General features: G+C 37.5%; 2 protein-coding genes across 3 annotated transcripts in view; one reads left to right on the forward strand and one right to left on the reverse strand.

Annotated features, from left to right (window-relative positions):
• LOC126335307 (broad-complex core protein isoforms 1/2/3/4/5-like) overlaps nt 1-3,036 on the reverse strand; it is a 71,543-nt gene extending 68,507 nt beyond the window's left edge. Inside the window, exon 1 of the mRNA XM_049998440.1 lies at nt 2,925-3,036. The gene's annotated coding sequence lies outside the window, so the exon portion shown is untranslated. The remainder of the gene's footprint in view (nt 1-2,924) is intronic.
• Nucleotides 3,037-3,563: 527 nt separating this feature from the next.
• The window catches only part of LOC126336612 (uncharacterized), a 219,274-nt gene continuing 206,647 nt past the window's right edge, over nt 3,564-16,190 (forward strand). Inside the window, exons 1-2 of one of the 2 annotated variants that reach the window (XM_050000481.1) lie at nt 3,564-4,352; nt 9,600-9,768. The gene's annotated coding sequence lies outside the window, so the exon portion shown is untranslated. Of the gene's footprint in view, nt 4,353-9,599; nt 9,769-10,881; nt 10,952-16,190 lie in introns of those variants that run through there. The other variant, XM_050000482.1, reaches the window with a different exon arrangement.

Genomic DNA, 16,190 nt, shown 5'->3' on the forward strand with positions numbered 1-16,190 from the left:
AAAGTTCTATACCAGTGGTCACATGACGTTCAGAGAGGCAGATTACGTCAGCTTCCTTTAAGGACTCTAATTCATCTAGGCAGATAATTAATTCATTAATTTTATTTCTCAGTCCTCGAATATTTTGATGCAATAGCTGACATTTGACATGAACTGAGTTAAAATTGAGTACAGTTAAAATATTTGCTGACTGTTGAAAATTCTTAACCAATGGCTGTTTATGCTGATTTAATAAGCTAGAATTTTTATTTATTTATATTTTTTTTTCTTTCTCAAACTGAAGGTTTGTCTCTGTCCTAAGCTCTCTTAAAAATTGGTTCCTTTCTGTCCTCGCTACCCTAAAAAAGGGTCTTTTCTGAACCCTATAAGCACTGGTATTTTATCACTCATGACAGTGCCCCCCCCCCCCCCTTTAACTTTCCTGCTATTTTCCCAGCCAGTTTACCCTTCCCCTTCCTGTTGAGGTGAAGGCCATGCCTAATATAATCCCAACTATTGAGAGAATCAACAGCAACCACACCCATGTGTGACCCTGCACCCAACATAAGCAACCATTCCAACTCCAAATTAACTCTCTTGACAGAAGCGTTCAGATGAGGCACCCAAGAACAGATACAAACTGAACACTAGTATGCTTCGATGCTAATGCAATTTTTGCCAGGTCACACTCTACACTGTACCCAGGATCTCTGTCAATACTATTACCTGAACCACGGTGTCTTTTTGAAATCTTTGCAAAGTGATCCTAAATCCTCTGACACCTGCTCTAGACCAGCACTAGGTTAAAAAAAAAATGGTGACCTGGTATTCTGATCCTAGTCCATCCTGCAAAAGTTGGCCATCACCTCTTCCATGGGAACTACCTAACAACACGTTCTTTCTCTTTACTGATTTCCCTACTTTCTTACTTTTCAATTTGCTGATGACCAAGTTTGTTGTGCCCTGTCTACACCTGCAACTGATTGAGGCTCACCAGTTTCTAACTGAAGCAATAGGTCACATCTATTTTCCACATTCACCATGAAGCTGTCAGACAAAGTTCTAGGCCTGTTCTTCCTGTTGCCCCTTCCCACCTCTCTTTACCCTTCTACCTCCTTAACTTGTCAAGATCTCCCCTGGCTTTGTCTAACTCAGCCTCAATGGTGGCAATTTCCCCTCCTGTTCTAGAATCTTCCTATCTCTACTACAAATCCTACAAAACCACTGATGAGTCTCATTTACTTCCCCTATTGCCATGACACTACAGTCACCCACATGGAAAAAACTACAGCACCCATCACACCAAAGCCCCAACCTAACAATTCTATGGTGTGTGTGTGTGTGTGTGTGTGTGTGTGTGTGTGTGTGTGTGTGTGTGTGTGTGTGTGTGTGTGTGTTAAACATCACTCCCACAATTCACAGTTGGCTTGGAAGCTGAAAATAAAAATGTTCAAAAATGCATAAGAGGGTAATAAGAACTCCGAACGCCTGTACCAGAATAATACAGCAACTCACACATTGTAAACATAATGTATAAATGCCACAACAAAATGTGGGACTTATTTCCAGAACTGCATCGTTCAGACCATAGTCTCTACAGTTTTAGGCTTTCACAAACCAATTCTAATGGATAAAATCTCTCTTCAAAGCCATCACTTTGCACTGACACACAAAAGTCGACAGCATAAATTGATGCCGGAAAGGAAAGGCTGATTTCTACTGAACACATGTAACAATCAACATGAGGGAATATTGTCTTTCAGTAGATTATCTATTTCGCCCCACTGTAAGTACCTTTAAACACTACCAAAAATGAAAAATCCCATAATTTAAAAGATTTCGTAATGTTTTATAAATTGATGCTTGTTTCAAAATAGAACTAGATGGTTTAATGAACTAACTGTGCTATTAGATTGCACAGTTCCGGCTATTTTATTGAAGTAGTCCTGTATGTCTTGTGTGTGATGTGTTACGTCGGTTTTTTGGTGCACATGTGAGCTAAAACGTCCCCTTCAAGAAAAGTTACAAAGCAGTCTTATATTCGAAGTAGTCGGCTGATGACAAAAGGTTAGTGTGCAAACTAGAGATCTACGAACACTGGTTATTTGATAGTGGCCCCTGTTATGACTGCACACGAGACTGGACTCCTCCCAATTTACGTTAGTCACATGGACCGGTTCGTAAATTGAATGCAAAAGGGACGGCTTCAGGCGTTTTAATTTTCACCCCGTATTGAACAGCCATAGTCCTCGTATACCGATTCTCGTCCTGACAGAGGCAAAATGATTCACATTATAAGTATCAGACTCTCAGCACAATGCGAAAACCGAAGCAATAGCACGATACCTCGAGAAAAAGAAAGGTGTTACTTTTACCAGTTATATCTAATAAGATGATAACATATTAACCATTAATGGGTAATATGATTTTTCTAGATTAATACATATGGGCAACGACATGAAGCGCAAAAACTGGGAAATACGTATATTTATTTCTTTCGTCAAAATAACAGTCTACGGTGTTTCCTTCCTGTGTCGTAGGGAAACAATTGTTTATCCTTTACTTGAGGGCACCCTGTGCGAGCCAATAGGTGTGCCAGTTTTAATATGCAATACAAAATACAATCATGATTTTACTCATCCTGCAATAAATCGTGATAAACATGTAATCAGCTTCTTTGCATTTTTTACATAAATTTTCAGTCATTTGTTCAGTATCTGTCGCTAACGAGTTCCCAGATTTCGAACATACACATTACACTCATACAGACAAAACTTGACATTCTTGTGTAAACATAAATAAATCAGCAGTAGACATGCTGTTTAATCATTGGCTCAAAGGCACTGACAGATCCAATATAAATACTAGGGTCACTCTCAGCCACGGTATGATTCTGATCTTGATGTAAAAGTTACAATTACTGATGTTCATAGCCATTTCCTTACCTGCTATTCGTAAAAAGTTTTTTTCGTGAAAATCTGTTAATTATGTGGAACAAAGTTGGCAACCTGTCACACAAACTTGTTCAAATCCTAGTGACACTCGCAAAGTCGCAACCAATCACAATTTGTGTAGTATATATCGAAAACTTTCATCGACTATAAAATATCGACGTGAGCGGCTATATCGACTAACGACTACCAATTTAGTAAACGTATTCAAAGTCAACATGCATTTGAAAAATGGAACTGCGGTGTTATCATTTCAGTAGGACCGAAGGGCTAAATAAATAAATAATCGAACAAACTTCATTTATATTGGAAATCAAAAGTTTTCGGTTCACTTAAATAAAATTAACACTTGACAACTCTTAACAGCACTTTTATGATGGAATTCATCATTGTTTCAAATCTGCATTTAGTGGGTTTTTTAGAGAGATGGTCGGAAGATTTCCATTTTGTTATAATTTATGACCCCAGAGAAAATCAGTAACTCCGTGTCTTTATAAAATTTTGCCATTTGGGGTGCCATTATCAATAATGGCTTTTTTTTACGATGAAGTCTAGCACCAAATCTCACATAGTTTAGAACCTCTTCTTCTTCCAATTCATATGTTTGAAATGAAGTAATGATTTTCTTAAGAAATTGTTTCCTTTTAACGGTGACGCACCTTAAGATTTTGGAAATAAGGGAGGGGAATGATTGTGTGGTTGTTTAGAGTATGATAATGAACTGTGAAGGGCGTCGCAAATTATAAATTACAACTGTGAAGTAAACATACAAAGTCTATTGTTTGTATCTCAAGTTAAATTACCAGATTATTCGATGGAAGTATTTCATATTCATACACCACATGATTTAAACATACAGTGTGCCAGTTTTTACGGTTTTATTTCCATTACACGTGGTGACAGAGGTGCATATAAATTTTCGTGGTAGATTGACAGTACGTTCCCATCTAGGCTATGAACTATTTTAAGTGTTTTATGTGTAAGCTGTTTTATTTTCTTGACTGCTGCACCTCATTGGCAGCCATCTAAAGACCTCAGCCCACTATTATTTTATGTCTGCCTCCACCAACCTTGATCGAACAATGTTTTATGCACTTTTCTTATAGTTGCGACGACTGAATGCCATGTTTCATTTCCTTCTGCAGTTGTCAGACATTTGTGTATAAATAGTGATTCATATAAGAAACCTCACTATCCACAGTGAGACTAGATGCTTAATATTAAGCACTGTGCATAGATATATTGGCTGCATTTCATGAATGAGGCGAGGTCTGCTGCCTTTGCAAAACTTCTCTCTGTGTCAGTCTTTGTGCTGTATGAATCTTGCTTCCTCTGTTTCGTTCCCCAGATTTAGTTTGGACGATAGAGGACTGCAGACTGAAAAGAATAATCAGAGCGGTACAATTCTCTATTGACCTTGAGGTAAACATTGTTTAATCTCGTAGAAAGTTAATTCCAGTGGATAACTATAACCAGTTATGACTGTTTCATCCATTTTGTATTTTGCATGCTTCAGATGGCTGTTTAGGCGATTCTTTCACATTGCTGGAGATGGATGACTAAAGATGCAATGACATATGCAAAATTATAAAATAATAAGGGAAACTAAATGTGAGTGATGGGCGTGACAAGCCACCTAAAGGAATAAAAAATAAAAATATGTTAAGGATATACATTCATAAAACTGTAGGAAATTAGCTTTCTGCCAAATCTTTCCTCAGAAAAGAAAACAAACACGCATTCGTACAAGCAAGCACACCTCGCACATAAGTGACCACTCCCTCTGGCAGCTGTGTCCAGAATGCTATAGTGTCATGTCGAACAGAGGCAACAATGTGAAGTGGGGCAGGGAAGGGTAGGGATGCAGGGTGTGAGGAGGGTGGGACGGGGGGGGGGGGGGGGGGAGGGGAGAGGAGTTAGTGCTACCTGACCTGGTGGAGCATACAGAGACTACATGGTGTCCAAACAAGGTTGCCTGGCATAGCATTGGGAAGATTTGGAAGAGGGAGAAATGGGTGTGGAAAAGGATACCAGCAGAGAGGGGAAAAGACCGGTGGCACTAGCTGCCTACTACGATAAATGGCCACCACCAAACTGTAGCCAAGAGCAAAGTGGACCATTCTGTGGCACAACATCCAGCTGAACATAACATGCTTGATTTCAAAGGTTGCTTCACAATCTGGACCATCTGGATTCTCCTCTCCACCACCAGCATCTCTGAACTGCACAGCTGTGGGCTATCCTTACAATATGTTGTCCACTACTGAAATTATCCGAGCCTCAACCTAAACTAACCTATTGCCCCCAAACCTCCACATGACAGTTTCAACCCTCTCTGTATTATCACTTCCTTCCAATTCACATCTCCATCTAATTGTGCTCCACCCTCTGCCTGCATCACCAATCTCTTCCTCCCTGCAGTTCACCATTTCGACTCACCTTCCCTCCCCCCCGCCCCCCCTGCCTCCCGCACTGAGTCCTGATACCGCCCCTGGCAGCCTTATTTGAGCACCATCTAGTCCTTGTATGCTCAGTTAGGTGGGGCTAAATCCTATCCACCACCCATACTCTGCTGTCCCTCCCCCTTCTCCACTCTACTATGTATTGTAGCTCCCATTCTTCGCATTTCAGTTTCAGTCTGCCCTGATAAGCCAGAGGTAGCAGTTGTGTGTGTGAGGTGTGCTTACTTGTGTGTCTTTCATAACACAATGTTATGGAAATTACAAGACAGAGTGACTGGCTAGCATTTACCTTCATGAGCCGAGATACTTAGTGCTGGTGATACACACAGCTAAAAGTACAAAAAACTGTCCTAGCTTTCAAGCTTTGAGAACTATTAATTCCTTCTTCAAGGAGAAAAGAGGGATAGGGTGAAGAAGGTTAGTAAGGAGACCTCCAGGATGAGAGGGACCCAGTTGTTGTGAGGACAAGTGGAGACAAAAATGAAATTGTAGCAGATCTGAAAATTCCTATGCCGTTTCTTGACCACAGATTGAATCAAGCTATGAATCTCTCTGTATTTATTTATGTATTTTTCTGGTACCATGAAAACATTCAGTATCTGTAAAAAGCATAAAAGTCTGTTTAAAAAATGAAAAAAAAACAAAGATCCACCATTGGAAAATGTATAATGGTTTGATAAAATGTGTAGGAGAGGATAAATTACAATAAGACAAAATAATGTACAACAAATGTTTAGAATTTCTAGGAAAGACAGGAAAAGAAACAAAAGAATCAGAAAAGAGAGTAGAACAGAAGACATAGTTAAAACTGTAATGAAAATGAAATCGAAGTACGTGTGGTATGGGGACAGGTACCAAGAAAGCTCTCTTCTGGATTCTAAAAGAGATCAGAAGAGGCTGAAATGATGACATAATGGAGGATGGATGTATCACATTAGACAATTTATAGGAGCAATGGGGAAGTGTGTTGCTGTACGCTGTAATGAATGGAAAAATCTAGAGGAGACTTTTATCCAGGATCAGATAGCTGGTAAAGACAATGCTGATGATAAGATCTTTCTCTCATATTGATACTTGCACTGGGCAGAGTATCTAAATCACTATCGGATACTAAAGTCTCTGCAATCTTTTGTTCAGCTGATGCTTCCATATCATAATGTTAGATGTAAGTTGATGTGGATGAGTAGGAGAAACAAGCCCATAAACTTCAGATAAAACATTAGTAGTGTCCTGCTTGACACAGTCATGTTGTTTAAATACCTGGGTATAATATTGCAAAGCAATATGAAAAGAAATTAGCATGTGAGGATTTTGGTAGGAAGGGTGAATGGTTGACTTTGGTTTATTGGGAGAATTCTAGGAATCTGTGGTTCATTTGTAAATGAGACTGCAAATAGGACACTAGTGTGACCTAATCTTGAGTACTGCTTGAGAGTTTAGGATCCATACTGTGTGAGATTAAAGGAAGACATCGAATAAATTTGGTCGTGGACTGCTTGATTTGTTACTGGTGGGTTTGAACAGTGTACAAGTGTTATGGAGATGCTTCAGGATCTCAAATGGGAATAGGTGAAGGGAAGGTGGCATTCTTTTTGATGAACACTACTGCGAAATTTTAGAGAACCGACATTTGAAGCTGACTGCAGAACGATTATGTTGCCTCCAGCATAGATTGTCTATAAGATATAAGAAATTAGGGCTCATATGGAGACATATAGATAGCTATTTTCCCCTCATCCTATTTGTGAGCGGAAAAGGAAAGGAGATGACTGGTAGTGGTACAGGGTACACTGTACTGTGCATCATAAAATGCATTGCAGAGTATTGATGTAGATGTGGATGTAGTTGAAGATAATGTTTATCATGTAGCCCTTGCCCACACCCACCTCCACCCATTTCCACTGAGTGCTATCTGGAAAAAAAAGCCCCCCGAATGCATGCCCACAACGGTGGCAACACCCTTTGGAGGAGCAAGCTGTATCTGTGGTATGAAGCCCATGTATCTCTCGCTTTTCTTTGATATCAGTACTCAGGCTGGACAGAGAATCCAAATCATTAGATACTAAGATCTCTGCACTCTTTTGTTAAACTGACACATTCCACAACAAAAGGCTTATTATGAATATGTTTTGCAAAACATGGAACTAATTAACTAACCAACCCAGTTTTTTTCCAAACAATTGACTAAGTGGGAGCACCACTTGAACAATAAATTTATTTAAACACACCTGAGAGATGTTTACTGTGCAGGAAGATGTTGTTAATGAAATTTATGAAGCTTGCAGGGCACCACATATCCAAAATGTTTATCTTTTATTTGTGGCATGACAGTATGTTTTTGATTTTAGACACATATGCCTTCTATCTAGTAGCCACAACAATGAAGGAGCAAGTAGAGAGGCAAGCACTTAATAAAATTTTCCATAAATCTGGTGAATGCTAAGTCAGTGTTGGAAGGTGAACTGATTCCAAATATCTAATGAGTACACATATACTACAGTGACAATACAAATTTTGAGTAGTTCTGTGTTAGAAGAAGCCACATCACGAAGATTTCCCCTGTTGGTGTTTTCTGTGATCTGGACAGTACCTGCAGTTGTGTTGAGCATAAAATTCTACAGGGGAACTAAAAAGGTATATCATTAAAGGCACTTCCCTTATATGGTTGGAGTTGTATCTCAACATTAGGAAACGGAGGACCACATTAACAAATGATACAACGGTAACAAGACTAAATTTGGTGATGAGAAATATTAAGTATGTCATCCAGCAAGGTTCAGTTCATACACTGATCCTGTTCATAATCTACATAAATGACTCATATGGGACAATGGGGTGCATCTTCAAAAACTGTTATGACACAAATGCAAGGACAAAATGCTCATACACATCCATAGATAGCACAGCCAGTTAAAAGAATGTAGTAGGTCTAAAACTGGTTCTGTACAAACACTTTAACTCTGTCTCTTACAAAGACTCATATTAAATAACTCCAAACAAATAAAAATAACCTGAAGGTTCCATAACTAGAGATCAACAGGCATGCAATGGATGAGGCTCCACTTGTTAAGTTTCTAGGCAGTCCAGATGAATAATAAACTGAGGTAGCACTAGTGTCGGGAGAGGTTAACAAAAAAGCTCAGTCATGCCTACTTTGCACTTAGCAATCTCTCATGTTGACATGCAGATGACAGTGACAGAATATTTCATTTACATGTAAGCAATACTGTTCCTCAACACAATTTTCTGAGACAGTGCAGCTAAGATTAAAAACTTGTTTATTCTACAGAAGTATGAATTAAAATAATGTGTACAGTTGATAATGGAACATCTTGCAGAAGCATTGTGAGAGATTCTTACAATTTTGTACCAATACATATTGCTGTTCACTGTATATTGTATGCCATGCTGTAATGATTATAGCCACTGACTGGCAACTTGTGTGTCACTGGTTCAGTTCCCACCTCTGGCAGTTATTTATCATTTCAGATTTGCAATTTCTCAAAGCTTTTGGGACTGACTGATTTATGGAATATTGGAATCTTGTATCTAATTATTAGTAGAAATGATCTATCTCCCTTTTCATAACAAAAATTTATGAGGCAAGGTGCAGGCCCAGATATAGCTGGGTGTTCTCCATGTTGTGAATACACTGCCTGAATTCACTGCAACTTGCATGGCTTGGAGGACCATACTGGTGTAGCACTCAGCTGAACACATACACACTGCCCACATAGTGGTATGATAAAAGATGACATCTCTGGAGAGACTGATATACAAATAGATACATAAAATAATATAGAAACAGTTTCCATAACTAATCACATGAGTAGATTAGTACTAGTTATAATTTTTTGCCAGTGTACTGTCTCTTGCTGTAAAATTTGATTCATTCCACATCCTTGAAGGCTCTCCTTTATGATGGAATTTATAAAACATGAGATACAGCTGAATGAACTTAAATACCTTTCAAACTACACCCTTACTATGCTCTTCAAGAATGTTTAGTTAGTGTGGTTTCTCATTGACATCTGTACCACAGTCAACATCAAATTTCTCTCTTATTAGTTTTTCAGTCCATTTAACTTTAAAATGTTATACAACAAACCTGAAAGGTTCATTTAATACCTTGTCTGAATTCATGAACCACTGAGTTTCTTAGTATAGAACAAGTCTGAAGAAAAGTCAGTTCACATTCTTCTTACAGGATTGTTCGCATCACTTTCCTTAATCTGTGTTGTGCAGCCACTGGACACAAAAAAGGATGGAACAGAAAGAAGTCGTGGATGAGTGGCTTTTGGGCAAGGGCAGAAGAAAAGAAGATAGAAAGGCTGGGCATAAATTAACAAGAGAGATGGGTTGGCTACTTATAACAAGTGAGTACTAACACTAAAATTCCAGTTTTTCAAAGTTCCTTTTTAGAGACTGCTATGATCAGTCACTTGATGTTTTATTGATTATTATTATTTGGTTTCTCATTGACATCTGTACCACAGTCAACATCAAAATTCTTTCTTATTAGTTTTCAGACCATTTAATTTACAAATGTTATGGAACAAAATTGAAAGGTTCTTTTAAACCTTGTCTGAATTCATGAACTACTGAGTTTCTTAGTATAGAACAAGTCTGAAGAAAAGTCAGTTCATATTCTTCTTACAGGATTGCTCATATCACTTTCCTTAATCTGTGTGTTGCAGCCACAAATTTATTGATTTATTAACACTTGCAACATGATAAATGACAACTTGTAAGCTATAAGCCACTACTAGTAAAAAATATTTCTTGAATCATGATGGATAAAGATGGAAGAATTGATCACGCCTGATAGGTTGTAAGAAGCATGGAATGTGTACCTAAAATGAAATACTTAATCATCCACAATGAACAGATCAATTGATGAACAGTGGGGTCAGAGATTTTTTTAATAGACCAATGCATAGTTGTAATGTCATGAGGAGGAGGAGGAGGAGGAGAAGAAGAAGAAGAAGAAGAAGAAGAAGAATATTTTTTACTATCTATATTTTTGATCAAGGCTACTAGAATAATTGTCAGATGATTACTGATGGAAGCAACAAGTAACAGCAGATAATATTGCTGATAAAATTAGTCTAATGCAAAATGAAAGTAAACAATTAATACAATTCTTTACATAATTGTGTTAACAAGATAGTATTGTTGCTATTATTATAATAATGTTTTACAAATGACCCATCTGCTGGATAGTTCTTTTGTATGCTAGGTATCATTTAATACTGTATATAATTTGCACTAGGTATAGTTTAATACTGTATATAATTTGCACTATCACCAAATACTGAGAAACGCCAGGAAATGAGCTCCTGTTAAAATAATATTTCCCTAACAGGTCTTTCTCCTTCTGTACACACTCATTCGGTAAATATGGTAATGTGTGTTGACATAGCTAACGGCCCATTCGTACAGCAAACAAGTTGTGACTTGCTCTCAGCCTCATTTTTCATAACCGTTAAGTCTTACTTGATATAAGCCTTCTCTGCAGTGTGTATAAGCCATTTGCTCTGGGAATTTCTTGCTTTACAGGTAAAGTTTGACATACTTGTGATTACGGAATTTTTTTTTTATATAAAAAAAAAGTTCTGCTTGGAGTTTGTGTCTAGTAATAATACCAAAAACTTATTTAGTAATGAGATAGATATGTTTGTGTTATCTTTTTTTAAATATATTGGCACTCATTTCTTTCCATTCTTCTTTTTAATTAGATTACTACATACAAAGCTTAGGTTCATGTACCAGTATTTTGTCATTGTTTTTGACTTTCTTTTTTGCTGGTATTACATACTTTGTGCTTATAATTTACGCTAGATATAGTGTCACCTGATGAGATACTAACATTAGAGTATGATTGAAATACGAGTAGCTGCTGCTGTACTTTTAATACTGTCTTGAGTCATGGAAGGCACTTATCAGTTTGCAAAACAGGAAATTGTGACTTTTATCATTAACAGTGCATTATTCTACATTATGACTGAAAGCTTATTCTATATTTGGTTATTATTTTGAACAAAACTAACTTCTTGTTTTTTCGTGCACATTACTTTGTTGACATAATTTATAATTTTAGCCACTGATTACAGCTGCCTTCTTAACTAACTGTATGTTGTTGTTGTGGTGGTGGTCTTCAGTCCAGAGACTGGTTTGATACAGCTCTCCATGCTACACTATCCTGTGCAAGCTTCTTCGTCTCCCAGTAACTATTTCAACCTACATCCTTCTGAATATGCTTAGTGTATTCATCTCTTGGTCTCCCTCTGTGATTTTTACCCTCCATGCTGCCCTCCAGTACTAAACTGGTAATCCTTTGATGCCTCAGAACATGTCCTACCAACCAATCCCTTCTTATAGTCAATTTGTGTCAAAAATTTCTCTTCTCCCAAATTCTATTCGATACCTCCTCATTCGTTATGTGATCTGCCCATCTAATCTTCAGCGTTCTTCTGTAGCACCATGTTTCAAAAGCTTCTATTCTCTTCTTGTCCAAACTATTTACCGTCCATGTTTCACTTCCTTGCATGGCTACACTCCATCCAAATACTTTCAGAAACGACTTCCTGACACTTAAATCTATACTCAATGTTATACAAATTTCTCTCCTTCAGAAACGCTTTCCTTGCCATTGCCAGTCTACATTTTATATCCTGTCTACTTCGACCATCATTAGTTATTTTGCTCCCCAAATAGCAAAACTCGTTTACTACTTTAAGTGTCTCCTTCCCTAATCTAATTCCCTCAGCATAGCCCAACTTAATTCAACTACATTCCATTATCCTCATTCTGCTTTTGTTGATGTTCATCTTATATCCTCCTTTCAAGACACTGTTCCGTTCAACTGCTCGTCCAGGTCCTATGCTGCCTCTGACATAATTACAGTGTCATCAGTGAATCTCAAAATTTTTATTTCTTTTCCATGGATTTTAATTTCTACTCTGAATTTTTCTTAATTCCTACTCTGAATTTTTCTTTTGTTTCCTTTACTGCTTGCTCAATATACAGATTGAGTAACATTGGGGACAGGCTACAACCCTGTCTCACTCCCTTCCCAACCACTGCTTCCCTTTCATGCCCCTCGACTCTTATAACTGCCATCTAGTTTCTGTACTAATTGTAAATAGCCTTTTGCTCCCTGTATTTTACCCTTGCCACCTTCAGAATTTGAAAGAGAGCATTCCAGTCAACATCGTCAAAAGCTTTCTCCAAGTCTACAACTGCTAGAAACTATATGCATCACTTCCTGTAATAAACTGTTGTGACACAAGGTATTATTGTTAATTTACTCCACTTATGTTTCAGTTAACCTTCATTTACCATTTAGGGGAACTGCAGGAACATATTACAACATAGGATTAAGTTTCTTGTTTTTAATTTCTGTTTACTAAAGAATTTTCTGCTAGTGTCACTGTAGAGTGTCATTAAGTATTTTTCATGAGTGATTGTTTATAATCCTCTTGTACATTTTACTAGCAGAGACTAACCTTGCAGATTGTTTTATTATAATCATATTGTTGCATTCACAAGACAGTATCTTTACTGAATTTTTTGTGTTTTTGATGCTGTGTGTGTCAGTAGTAAAATACAGATCAATTTCTGGCTACTGACACAGTAGTCCAAGTATTAAATAAATAAAAAGCTATAATGATACACAAGATATTGATTTGTGTTATATTGATAGCACCAGGTTGAGAGCTAAATGATTTATGATATTTATTTTTATTTGTATTGTTAAATATCATTGTACATAACCGGTTGTCAGTTGCTTCTGCAGGATTTTTTCCTGACCTTATTAGCCTGAGTGTAATGTGAAAAGTGAGGCAGGTAGTGGATTCCTGAAGAGTTTTCTTAACTGGAAAAATATGTTTCTTGTTACTTGAAGACTGTTTTGAGTGTGACTTGTAAAATACTGTACAGTAGACAGAGACATTCACAATTTTTTCTCCAAACTGTTTGTTGTATGTCACTAGGAAGTTAGAACTGAAGAAGAAAGTATAACAGATCCCATGTGATGGCGTGGGTGGATAATAATATTGAATTTGTTCATTCGTTGTTGTCTTTTACAAGAGCCGGAAAACTATTTTTGCGGTCAGCCAGAAAGTGATGGAGAACATATTGCCCATAATTTCCAGTCTGCAAGTCCACATCCTTCTTGTGCTCACTGAAGAGAATGTTTCTACTCTGTATGACTTTAGTTTCAGTTTGAGTGCCTTTAAATTTTTGGCTAGAATTTTTAGAATGGAACTGACAGTAGGACCTGACTTCTGAAATATTTTTTCAAGAATAGTCGTATTGATTGTTATTTTGATTAAAGTCTTGAAACTTGGTAGAATTTCCTTAGATTTTTCTTTAGTTTTAATTAATACTAGTTCACCAATGTTAAAAATATTGGGGCAGGCTTTTGCATCATGCCTTCTTTTTCTACCCAAAACTCTTTTACTTGTATTTGCCATAACCTGTGCCTTCTTCTCATGTATAGAGATTTGAGATAGGGCTGGAAAATCATCCTTGTTTTAAAAGATGTTATGGGCTTCTTTATTAAACGTTAGTTCACATGGAGCAAAGCCTGTGGCATCATGTTTAAGATTTTTGGTGATTTCGTCAAAGTTTTTGATGTGATCAGCACAAGTTCAATGCTTCCTGGCATAGTAAGTCCTACACAGTCTGTTTAGCTCACACATAACTGTCTCATTCATATTTCCCTGTGGAAAATACACTGAGATCCTTATATGGTGAATTCCTACCTTTTCTAGACATGCTTTAAATTTTCCCAATATAAATTGCGGACTGTTGTCCGATAAGAGACTCTTAGGCTTGCCAGTCTTTACAAAATAGACCTTTTCTAGCTTGTCTGTCATCATTTTGGTGTTAGCTCTCTTTACTGGATGTAGTTTGACATACTAACTAAAACTGTCAATGACCACAAAAACATGGGTACACCCTCCTTAAGATGTGAGGAGGGGGCCAAAGAGATTGGCTGCATATAACTCCAGAGGTTCACTTGGTTGTACATTGTGCAATTTCCCTGTGCTATACTATTTATGTATGTACCTTCTGACAGACAACACAGGTTGCTAGCCTTCGTGCTACTCTATGAAGGATGTTGTCGAAAATCACTTGCTCACTTAATGTAGCTAAGCATTTCTTGGCTCCCTAATGGCTATATTGTAGATGCATGTAATCTATCAGCAAATCCACATATTGTGATGGAAAACATATTTTCTATTCTGATAAATCTAACTTCCTTATTCAGAATAAAATTCCTTTATGTAGGCAATAGTTCTGTGCAACTCTTGGATAGCTGGGTACTCCTAAAAGGCTTTTGATTAACCTCGCCGGATCATCAACATTTTGCTCCCTTCTCAAGTTTTTACATACTTTCTTCATGGCATCTTCCTCCTTGAGCTCATGTATGGCCAACATGCTCATTTCATTCTTATCTGCTAATGTAATTTCTAATTCCTTGCATAACTCAGCACTTCTTCATAGCCCATCTGCTATCACATTGTTTTTTGATTTGATTTGATTTTTTATTGGTCCAGTTTTATCATACAGCACAAATTGTACAATTGATATTGGACAGGTCAAAGATAAGTTACAATAATAAATAGTATTAGCAAAATAACAGGCAAATTAAAATAGGCACCTATTACAAGTAATTTTGTTACGTTTTATTAGAAATGCCTTTAGTTTATCTTTAGATATTGGATGAGTAGCATTTTTTATTGCCTCTGGTATCTTATTGTGTAGTATTACACCAATGTTAATTATGCTCCTCTGATAGGTGGTTGTTCTGTGATATTTTTGATGTATATTTGATTTCCCTCTGGTACTATACTTGTGTTCATTTTTGTTCTGTAGCAGTTTGCCTGTTTTCAGGAGGTAGTCCCTAGTGAATGAGATAGTTTCATAAATGAATAAACTTGGAACATTTAGAATACCAAGGTCAGCAAAATGGGATGTACCGGACTCCTTCTTTTTAAGGCCACAAATTATTCTTAGAGCTTGTTTTTGCATTCTAAAACCTTTATACTATGAGTTGAGTATCCCCAGAAAATGATCCCATATCAGACTAGTGAGTGGAACTGTGCATAGTATGCCTGCAGTACTGTTGTTTTGCTTGTTTTATCCATTAAAATTCTTAGGCCATAGCACACAGATGATAGTTTTCTAAACAAGTTATTTATATGTGTGTCCCACTGTATGTCTTGCTGAACCCATAGACCCAAAAATTTTGTGACACTTACATTTTCTAGGGGATCATTTTTCAATTGTGCTTGAATAGACATTTGATTAATTGGAGGAATTAAATGAAAATTGACACACACAGTTTTTTCAGTACTTATAATGGGTTTGTCCCCCCCCCCCTCCCCCCCCCCCCCCCCCCCCATGAACCATGGATCTTGCCACTGGTGGGGAGGCTTGCGTGCCTCAGCTAAACAGATAGCCATACTGTAGGTGCAACCACAACGAAGTAGTATCTGTTGAGAGGCCAGACAAACATGTAGTTCCTGAAGAGGGGCAGCAGCCTTTTCAGTAGTTGCAGGGGCAACAGTCTGGATGATTGACTGATCTGGCCTTGTAACACTAACCAAAACGGCCTTGCTGTGCTGGTACTGTGAATGACTGAAAGCAAGGAGAAACTACAGCCGTAATTTTTCGTGAGAGCATGCAGCTTTACTGTGTGGTTAGATGATGATGGCGTCCTCTTGGATAAAATATTCCGGAGGTAAAATAGTCCCCCATTCAGATCAACAGGTGGGGACTACTCAGG

Source organism: Schistocerca gregaria, chromosome 2, assembly GCF_023897955.1.
Source record: "Schistocerca gregaria isolate iqSchGreg1 chromosome 2, iqSchGreg1.2, whole genome shotgun sequence".
NCBI classification, from domain to species: Eukaryota; Metazoa; Arthropoda; class Insecta; order Orthoptera; family Acrididae; genus Schistocerca; species Schistocerca gregaria.